The sequence below is a fragment of the Psammomys obesus genome, unplaced genomic scaffold, assembly GCF_907164565.1.
Source record: "Psammomys obesus unplaced genomic scaffold, mPsaObe1.curated_primary_1811, whole genome shotgun sequence".
Lineage (NCBI taxonomy): Eukaryota > Metazoa > Chordata > Mammalia > Rodentia > Muridae > Psammomys > Psammomys obesus.
The window spans coordinates 453503-464036 of NW_026591598.1; the positions used below are offsets into that span (position 1 = coordinate 453503).

At 45.4% G+C, this 10534-nt stretch overlaps 1 protein-coding gene and 1 long non-coding RNA gene across 3 annotated transcripts in view; one reads left to right on the forward strand and one right to left on the reverse strand.

The window, feature by feature from the left end:
- LOC129679921 (uncharacterized) overlaps window positions 1-5188 on the reverse strand; it is an 8365-nt gene extending 3177 nt beyond the window's left edge. Inside the window, exons 1-2 of the long non-coding RNA XR_008720601.1 lie at window positions 4878-5188; window positions 3589-3675 (exon numbers count right to left, since the gene is read on the reverse strand). This is a non-coding gene — a long non-coding RNA (uncharacterized LOC129679921). The remainder of the gene's footprint in view (window positions 1-3588; window positions 3676-4877) is intronic.
- A 5052-nt stretch (window positions 5189-10240) lies between these two features.
- Window positions 10241-10534, forward strand: part of Foxj3 (forkhead box J3) — a 92050-nt gene continuing 91756 nt past the window's right edge. For both annotated transcript variants that reach the window (XM_055611010.1, XM_055611012.1), the window contains exon 1: window positions 10241-10376. The gene's annotated coding sequence lies outside the window, so the exon portion shown is untranslated. The remainder of the gene's footprint in view (window positions 10377-10534) is intronic.

A 10534-nucleotide genomic window follows, 5' to 3' on the forward strand; every position in this document is an offset into this window, starting at 1 on the left:
TTTCTTTCTTTCTTTCTTTCTTTCTTTCTTTCTTTCTTTCTTTCTTTACAGAAAGAGAGATAAACAATCTTAAAATCTACACAGAAACAAAAAGGACCTCAGGTTCTGAGCAAAAAGAGCAATGCTGGGAATATCAGTATATCTGACTTGAAGTACTTCAAAAGAGCCATATAGCAAACCAGATGTGTAGCTCAGTGGGATGGAATGTAGGGCCCAGATGTGTTTATTGACCATTTGTATTTCTTCTTTCCAGAGTGTCCATTTCATTGGTGCATTTATTTACTTACTCATTTTTAAAATTGTAAGACAGGGTCTCACATACATCACACTGAGATACGTGACAGCTACTTGATTTTTTATAAACATGCCCAAAATATACATTATTAAAAGATAGCATCTTCAACAAATGGTGCAGGGAAAACTGGATGTCAGGATGGAGAAGAATGAAACCAGGCCCTTTATCACTCACCCCGAATATAACTCCACTCAGATGATGAATCAAAAACTGTAACATAGGGTATGAAACTCTGATACTATTACAGGAAAAAGTAAGAAATACACCTCAGGTAATAAACCACAGGTATCAGCAAGGTCTTCCTGAACGGAAGTCACTCAGTAAACAACGGACAAGTGTAGTGCCATTTTTGAGAATTCTGGGATTTTGGTTTAAAAAAAAAAACCAGACATATTAAGAATGGGCTTTCGTTTTAATCCCAGTGGGGGGATTTGGGGCTGCTCCGGGATGTCCACAGCTGCTATGATTTGCCTCGTGCTCTAGCAGAAGCATGGTTTCCCCAGCTGCAGATAATTTCTGTGATTGTGTGGCGTTTGGAATTCTGGGTGGGTTCAGTCTTTTAGGAAGATTGGTTTCGGTTTGTTAGTATGGGAAGTCAAAGAAGAAACAAAAGGAAGTAGATTCAGGGATTTTTGTAATTCCTCTCTCCCCTTTATCTTTGTTTCTCTCCTATCTAGTGTCAGGTGTTGAAACTGAGGAAATAAAGGGTGGGAGGGAAAAGAATACACAAGGTAGCAAAATTCCAGCTGCAGAAAAGTGGAATTTTGTGAAATGAAGGCTTGTGCACAGCAAAGGAAACAGCCACTAGACACAGCCCACGGATTGGAGGAAATCTGCTAGCTGCACATCTGACAGAGGATTGCTGTGTAGACTCCACAAAGGACAAGAAAAGCCTAAATAAGAAAATGACTGGGTTAACGAACCAGCTATTTGGGTGTGGTGGTACGTGTCAGGAACCTGAGCATTTAGGAGGTGGAGGCAGGAGGATCAGACCTTCAGGATCATCTTCAGGTACTTATCTTTTTTTGTTTGTTTTGATTTTGTTTTTTCAAGACAGAGTTTCTCTGTGTAGCCTTTGCTGTCCTAGACTTAAACGGACTGGCCTTGAACTCAGAGGGATCAGCCTGCCTCTGCCTCCCTCAGTCCTGGGATTAAAGGCATGTGCCGCCAATCCCGGCTGCAGGTACGTATCTGAGGTATGCTAGGCCTTGTCTTAGAATAAATAAATGAGTGAATAAGCAAACAAATGTGCTAATTAAATGGACAGAAACTCTCAAAGGAAGTACAAATGACCAATAAATCTATGAAAAACGTGCAAACACCCTGGTGACCAGAAAAACACAACACTACACTGAGATTCGATCTCTGTCCAATGAGAATGGCTGTTACTAAGAAAACAACAAACACTCAAAGAAGCACTCAAACAGAACCTTTAGCACTGCTCTTGGGGATGCAGACTAGCCCAGGTGTGATGGGATTCAGCATGAAGGTTTCTCCCAAAACTAGTGGCTCTATCTTAATCCGATTTGTATCATTTCTGGTCATTTCTCCAGAGAACTGCAGGTCAACACACCACACTTGCAGATCAGTCTTTATTACAAGAACATTCACAAGTAGCTAGTTGTGGGAGCAACCTAGGTGTCCATCATCAGAGGAACGCATAAAGAAAACGTGATGAACACATAGATTTTTTTTTATTCATGAAGAATGAAGTCACATCATTTGTAGGGAAATGGACGTGTCTAGTCTCAGGAAGATGGATATTGTGTTTTATCTTGCTGCAATTCCTAGATTTTATGTGGATGTATAAAATCACGGATGTATATATGATGTGAAGTGTAATTGTTAGGGGGACAAAGGTAGCTCACAGGACAGAACAGAGTTGAGAAGAGGAAGGGGTGAGAAGGTGGAGTAGGGAGATATGGAGGGATAAGTCAAAGTACATTGTGTGTAAATGTCCTTATGTGATCAGTACTATGTAAATCAATATACACCGATGAAAATAAAAATACGGTAAAAACATGTATCTCAATACCAGAAATTCGAGTTAAGATTGCAAACATGATATTTTGCCGTAAAGAGAATTCATATCTTTTGTAGGTATATTTGAAAATATGAGTGCATTAATTTGTTTAATGTCTGGAGTTTGCTTCAAAGTAACACAGAAGGGGCAAGATGAGGGTGAGGTCAGGCTGGAGATGAATTTGGACTGCCTGCCACTTGATAGCTGTTTCAGCTGCGTGACGAATATAAGGAGTTCCTAGCATTTCTTGTCATTTGCATAGGTGTTTGAAGTTTTCCAAGATGGATAATATGAAATGGATAAGGGACGATACATTTGAAATTATGTCAGTTGTCTTTCTCCTTGCCATGACAACACCCCCGATGCGGCCAACCTGAAGGAGGAAAGATTTATTTTGTCTCACAGTTCCCATAGTTTCTTGGTCTTTTGCATTTGGGAAGAATCTCATGGAGATGGGAGGTATGGAGGAGGCTGTTGAGCTCCTGGCAGGTGGAGAGAGAGAAGGGGTAGAGACAAGGTGGTAACCTTTAAGCACGCCCCTCCCCCCAGCGACCCGTGTCCTTCATCAAGCATAGTTTCCAGATCCTCCCCCAAAGAGGGGGTTGTTGTGAGCAGCCTTAGTGGGGGAATGAAATAAGTAGGAATGAGCAGAGGAAGTTCAGCTGTGATGTAGTGAGTCCCACTCACCTCCTCACCGAACCCTGGGCAGTGGTTGAGAGAGGGACGGAACCTCAGTTATATTTCACCTTGAAGAATAAAGCGAGGCTTTATTCTTGGAACTATGCTCCTGTGTATCTTGCTTTAAGCCCTGATGCATTTTTCTAGACTAAGCTCAAATGTTCATGTATAAGCAAACACTTAAGACCCTCATCTCTAGTCAGTTTGAATTCCTTCCTCCATTCTCCTTTCTCTATGACTCAAACAAGGAACTAGGAACAGCTAATACTCACAGCTCTTCTGGGTACTCTGAGTGTTGTGGTTTCTGTTAATTCACAACACACCTATCTGGCAGGTACTATCATTATTCCAATTTGCAGATGAGAAAACTGAGCTCAGAGAAATTCAGAAATTTGCCCAACTAGAGTTATTGAGCTCAGGGTGGATTTTAACAGCAGGTGGGGAGCTCTTGTTCTTGATCACAATTATGCTATACTGCCCCCTAGCTACTGCTTTTGTCTTTACAATATCTTAACCTTTTTTTTTTTTTTTAAAAAAACATCTGTTATTTATTAGCAGTTTCACTAAAAACACAAACACGAGAACTGCGCACCTGTGTAGGAGACACCAGGACAGAGGCTGCAGGGCATTCCCTAAAAGTCCTGGCTTCTTCACGAACTCCAGGGCTCCGATGCCACCTCTGACAAGGAAAAGGAAACTGCTCAATTCCTGAGCACATAAAGGTCACAACCACCTTGGGGCTACAGTGCGAACTGCTGCACATTCCAGCCCATAACTCTCCCAACAATAGCAAACCCACCATCACACAGCTGCTCCCCGTGACCCTTGCCGTCTAACCCACTGGCCTCCAGCCTGCCTCCTGCATACTGCAGAGCACTAGCGCTAACCCCCACGTGCAGTGTCTGTGTTCAGGTACAAAGGTTTGCTCAGGACAGCCCAGGGAGCTTAACATGTTAAGGGGGCAGTAATGAACAGGCTGAGTTGTCCTGCTTTTGAAGCATTCATCCACAGGTTTGGACAGGCTAAGTCTGCACTGTTCTCCTCAATGGTTGTATCAACACCATCCCTTGGAAGCTCCCCGCCCCCTGCTCCCTATGTCAACACTAGGGATTGAACTAGAGGCCTCACACATTTAGGAATGGCAATATAGTCAACCATACCGTCTCTGTGGTACTTGGATGCTCAGTACAAGATACTTTGTCATCTACACATTAGCCTACCATGAAGATCACCATTCTTTACTCTTTGAAGATGTCTAGAGAAGGTTAAGCCTTGGGACTCTCTGCCCTGATGTTCACCTTAGTTTAGTGTTAACCTACATGTTTTTCTTTATCTAGTCTCATTATCAACTTGACTAGGCTAAGTTTCCAATTACCAAGCCCTCTGGAACCTGTCATGTTTTTCACAGTTCTGTTTTGCCTCAGGAGGGTGTGTGTGCCTTTAGTGAACTCCTCCTTCACTCCAGGCCCCTGAGCCCATGTCCCACTTCATTTGTATAACTTTTAAATGAAGTAAAAAGTACGACATAAGAACAATAATCCCCTAACCCAAATTAGCAACAAACTGTAGCATAGCAAGAGCCTTTGTGTTGAGTTAGGAGATCCAAGTTACAGTATAGATCATTATACAACATTAGTTTGACAAAAATATGGAGAATGCCTAGCAGATGCCAGGTCCAATGATGGTACTGTGTTTAGAAAAAAAAAAAATGGGCATACTCTGTCTCAAAAAATACAGACTGAATTCTAACCTTCATTATTTCTCTAGGTCCTGGGGCACAAGGCTTAAAGAGGCTTGCTTATGTCTACAGATCAAACTTGAATTTAATTTTGCTATGTCCCATTTCCTTTTTCTTTCATTCTTCCCATGCAATTTCTTTACCTGGAAAAGATACCTGAGCTGTGAGAAACTCCAGAAAATGTATCAGTCGCTCTAAGCTTTGTTTTGCTGCTGTAACGATCCTCAGATCGCAGTGGTCCAATGGGCTGAGGTTGTTTTTCTCATTTGCTGGGTTCTTCCCAGGTCTGCTGTGGCTTTGTTGTATGTGATTTTCATTCTGGGTCTGCAGCAGATGGAACAGCCTGTACCCTGAGCAGCGATGGTCCTCAGGACAGCAGGAAAAGGAGAGCATGTGCCTGGAGGCTTGGCTCATAAGGCCACTCCCATTCTACTAGTCCATACAGGTCACATGGTCAATTCTGCTCTCGATGGGAAAGTCTAACCCAACCTCGAGAAGCACTGTAAGCATCTGGGAATGGTAATATGGTTAACCACACTGTCTCTGTGGTACTTGGATGCTAAGTACCACAAAGTACAAGATACTTTGTCATCTTGCAGTGGCTAGCCCTAGGAGGTTGCAATTTTCCTATCAGTATAAACAATGATTGGGGATTTGGAGAGTCTTTGAAAGTGGTAAGAACAAACGCTAAGAATCAGATGGTTCCGGGTTCAAATCCAGCCTCTGCTTGTTCTTCTCCAAAACTGAGATGAACATTTCCAAGTTTGTTGTTATGATTAAACAAAAACACACAGAGTCAATTATGCAGTCCACAAGGAATATTCGATAGGTGATAGCTACTCCTTCATCACTCTCCCCACAGCACTGGAGCTTCCAAAAGGTTCCCACTAGTTCATAAAGCACAAAATCAGCCAATAATGTCATACCTTGAAAGCCTAATAATTTAATTTCCAAATCTGTACCCAGAGGGTCAATTTCCATTAAGCTGCAAACCTTGCTGCCACTTCTTTGCCAGCCAGATTCCACTCAGTCTAACCCTGTCTAAAACATCACTGGAGGAGAGGAGAGCTCCCTTTTGGCCACTCTGTGTGAACACCATTGACTTACCCTTCCAAGAGCCACCATTTCATCCACACTATTGCTTACATCTAAGGTAAATAATTCATCCAACCTACTCATTGGCTCATGTTTGCTCAGCTGTCTTGGTGCCTGTGTGTCTCTCATTATGTTTTTAATTATCTCAGTTGATTCTGAGAGTGGAGGTAAGCCGAGGCTTGAGGCAGGTTACAAGGAACAAAGTAAGACTGTGTGCAAGCGTGTAACACACCAGTGCAAATTTAGTATCAGACTAGCAAATAAATTCTTTTGGCTTTTACTGGTGGTGGTGGTCTTGAGTGTAAGCCAGACCTTTCTACAGAAAATGCTCGGCTCCTATAGCGTGGGAAGACTACACTACCTTTTGTTGGTAATTACCGATTGTCAGAAGCTGACGCAAGCTACGAGAGTGAAGAACCCAGTTTAAGGACAGTTTACACAGAGCAATGTGGTCTAGCTCCAGGGGACAATTGTTTGCCATCAGCCATGAGTATTTAATGACCATTCCTAAGACTCATATTTCTGTGGCTTGGTTCTTCTTGTATCCACCCATCTTTCCCCACTCTGTACAAGCTGTTCCCTCCTCACTTCAGTTTTCCTTTATTCCCAAGCTTGCTGCTGTCTATAGATAGCAGAGTTCTGCTCATTTATTGACTTAACCCCACCCTTATCTCTTAGGGGGGAAGCTCTGTCTCCCGAGGCCTACAGCTTCCTGCACCAAACTGAATAGTTTGCCTTGCCTCTTCCCCGTTTCCATGGCACAGATACAAGTCTCTGCCGACATGCATTGAAACGAACTGTTTATCTATTCATGTTCAACTCCTTGATATTTAGCACAATGCCCGGAATAGTAGGCACTTCATAACTGTTGACCACTCTTTAAGTATGCACAGTGACTAATACTCAAGTGTTGTCATTAAGTAGCTGTAAGCGGTTCTAAGAGCTTCCCAATAGCCTGTATGTAACTTTTTTATTTTTTTGCATCTAATATAAGACATGATGTATTATACAAAGATACCCAGGGAATCTGGAAGACTCTTCAAGGGCTAGAAATGAGAAGGCCCTGGCTCATGTTCTTTCTTCTCCCTCCTGCAAATCTTGACTCATTTTACATTCATTTCCCGTTTCTCCCTTTGTTTTTGCCACAAATACAGAGAAAAGGATCAGAAGGAATCTTGTTTGTCTAAGGAATTACACTTGTCAAACATTCTGCCATTAAGTACTTCCTGTGTCCAATCTTTGGTGTGTAGGGTTCTTACAGCTCAGCACTGGACTGTGTCCTTTTCAGGGAATGTACAGTCCACGTGAAGCTGGGGAAAGAATGCAAACAGAACACCACCACCTTCATCTCTCTGCTTTGCGCAATCTGTCTCAAGTATCTGTCCCCAGACTTAACCATCTCCTCTTTGAGAGCTGGCCTCAACATTCCCTCCCAACCTACCTGCATCTTCCAAGACAGCAAACTGCTCTTTTCCTAGGATGACTCTTCACCTTGTATATAGTGACAGCTGCCTTTGGGGGCTTTGACTTGACAGCCTGTGTACAGTCTCTTTGGCTAGGCTTCTGTGACTAAAATCTCTAGTTTGTAGATACAGGTAGAGATGGAGAGAAACTAAACTTGATATAGGTAACACAGAAATATTAGATTTGTACCTTGGTTTTAAAGTTTTCTTCTTCACAAGGTCCCAGAACCTTTCTTGTTGCTATGGCCATTGCAATCTTGTGTGGGTGTGTGTGTGCATGTGTGTACTTTTCCACGTTAATTTTTAAAATTAATTTTATTGTGTATGTTTAAGGTATACAGTGAACAGTTATGGGATGAAAAATCCATGGTGAGCAGGTTACTATACCAAAGCAAATTGACACATCTGTCGTCTTACAATTATTACTTTTTTTTTTTTTGTTTTTGTTTCTGTAGCCAGACCAGCTAGCTACAGTCTACCTACAAAGTAGAAACCCCATATAAAGTACAATCATATTAGTCATCCATCTTTTGAATCCCTGTGACTTCTGGTTCTGTTCCTCAAAGGCAGTGGCCACCCTATCCTGCAGGTATGTAAATCTGTTCTTTCCCCAGTTCTATGCCCCCTGTAAACCAGAATGAACATTCTGGAGCAGTATCTCAGAATTCCAAACCAGGGAGAAGTGTCCTGTCCATGACTTGTAAGAAGAGGTGGTGAATGGGTTTGGAGCCAAGTCCATGAGTGTTCTTTGTACTTTTTACCTCCATTTTCTGGCTGACTTTACCCAAATGTTTCAGGGACATTCCTGACTGTGGTCTTTCATGATCCTGATCTCAGCTTCGGGTTAAAAACCCTGTGACTCCTGACTTCAGTTTAGCTGTCCACAAATGAGAACAGCTATACCTACCTCTTTAAATATGTGACCTTTAGTATTGTTCTATTGATAGCCCAGATGGGGGAAGGTGGCCTTTGAGATCTCAAAGGCTGGGATGGCTAGTGTTAATTATGTTCAATTGAAGATCCACCCAATAGACCAGCAAACCAGGCAATTCCAATTCTCTTGATGAACTGGAGCTCTGGGACAGTCTATTCTTTCTCAGGAAAGCTGGCAAGGTGGGTATGGGGGCCATCTTCTCTGGGACTATTTTTTGCTTATCATAGTGTTATGTAATCAACCTACTATTTCCTACTAGACTATGAGCTCTTTGTTGTTGAGACAGGGTCCATGTGGCCCAGGGTGGCCTCAAATTCATGATCTTCCTGCCATAGCCTTTCCAGAGCGAAGTTATATATAAACATGCATCTAGATTAATTATTTTAAAATTTATTGTGGCATGCACATGCGTGGAGGTCAGAGGACAATGCTGTGGAGTTGGTTCTTTTCTTCTACCTTTACATAGGTTCCAGGGATTGAACTCTGGTCATCAGGGGTGTGCAGTAATCTCCTTTACCGGTTGAGCCATCTTGTTAGTCCCTAGACTAAATGCTTAAAAATATAGAGCCTGTATCTTATTTTCCAGCGTGGTACTGTCTTAGTCTAGACCATCACCTTGCCCCTGGGTAACGTCACCTCTGACTTCTTGCCCTGTACTGTAAGCGTACCGCTCACTTATGTTTAAAGCTCTCCATAAGATCCCTCTCTGTCCTCATCTTTCACCTCTCCTGGCTCACCACTACCTCTAATACTCACAGGGACGGTTTAACCACAACTACACTGAATCCCTTCACTTCTTTCCGTCTGATTCCAGTCGCCTTATTATTGTGGCTCACCCAGGCAGCGTTCTTTAAAAGAACGATCCTTCTAGCGGTCCACACAGCCCCGTCCTGACCCGTTTTGTTCCCTGCATCTTTCTAATATATTACACAATTCTTTTTCTTTTTATCACCTTTCTCTCTATCCAAGAGGGAACGATAGTTTCCCTCCCTCTCTTCTGTACAAACGACTTGATGAACCTGCAGAATCTCACTGGGCACCACGGAGAGAAGTGAATACTTTGAAGCAAAGTGTTCAACACTTTGATGAAGTAGGGAGGGCTTCGCACTGTCTTAGCTGAGCAAAGTTGCCAGGGCCGATTCTCTCAGACCTTCGCCTTCTCATTCAACCAGACTCGCTGACAGCCATCTAACCGTCGAATGCCCAAATACTGAGAACCTGCTGTGAGTTCACAATTGTTCTCGGTGCTGAAGAGGGAGTCCATGACTTAAAGCACCATCCGCAACAGCAAATAATACCTCCCAAGGTAAGTACGTGTAAAAGGACTGGGCAGATCGTCAATGCTAATGGTTCAGAGGTAGGATCAGGGAAGACCGAAGGAAAGTCCAAAGTTTACCAGAAGTCTGAACAACCCTGCTAAACTGCTCCACCTGTTGATAGCAAGGCCACGACCTGGCCAGTGAACTTGAGATGGAGGTTGGGGGTGAGGGAGAGATGACGCGGCAGGGGTAAAGACAAGATGACCTGCCCTGGCAGGGAGGGGCCTCGAACCCGGGTTCTTGACGTTCCGAAGGACGCCTGTCCCCAAGCAAGGTCTAAAGCGCCCCGGTGGCGGCCGGGAAAATCCGCTCTGCGTACTTGTCGGGGCCGAGCAGCGGCAGAGGCTGGAGGACGGGGAGGTCACGAGGTGCATTCCTCAGGAGTTGGAATCCCGGGACAGGCCCCGGGGCCGCCTCGGCCGCCCTCAAGCCTGAGGCGCAAGCGCGGCAAGACGCTCCGCACTGCCCAGCGCTGGTTCCCGCCGGCCGCAGGCAGGCAAAACGGCGGGAGCGCGGAGGCACTACTTGTCCCCGCGGAGGGATCCCTCGCGCAGCGCAGCCGCAGCGACGGGGCGGACCGAGGCGCGGAGGACGCCGGGCCGGCCGCGCTGAGACGTCGCGGGAGGCGGGGGTGGGAGGGAGCGGGCCGGGAAGTAGTTCCGGGTGCGCGGCCCCGGATGTTGGCTGCTCCCGCCGCCGCCGCCGCCGCTCTCGGCGCCGCTCCGGGCCTGGGCCGCTCTCTGAGGGCGCCGTTGGGATCTCTCGCGGGGAACGGAGACGCACGCAGCGGCCGGGGGCTCGGCCGGGCCGTCCCGGCCTGCGCAGCCTGAGGTGAGCACGCGTCGCCAGGGGCTCGTCCGGGCCGGGGCCGCGGGCGGGGAGGCGGGGCCGGGGCATCTCCCGGGACGCGGGCGGGGGCTGCCCTGGGCGAGCGGCGCTCGCAGTCCTCGGCGCACGCTCCCCGTGGCCCGCGGTGGGCGCCGGGCCGG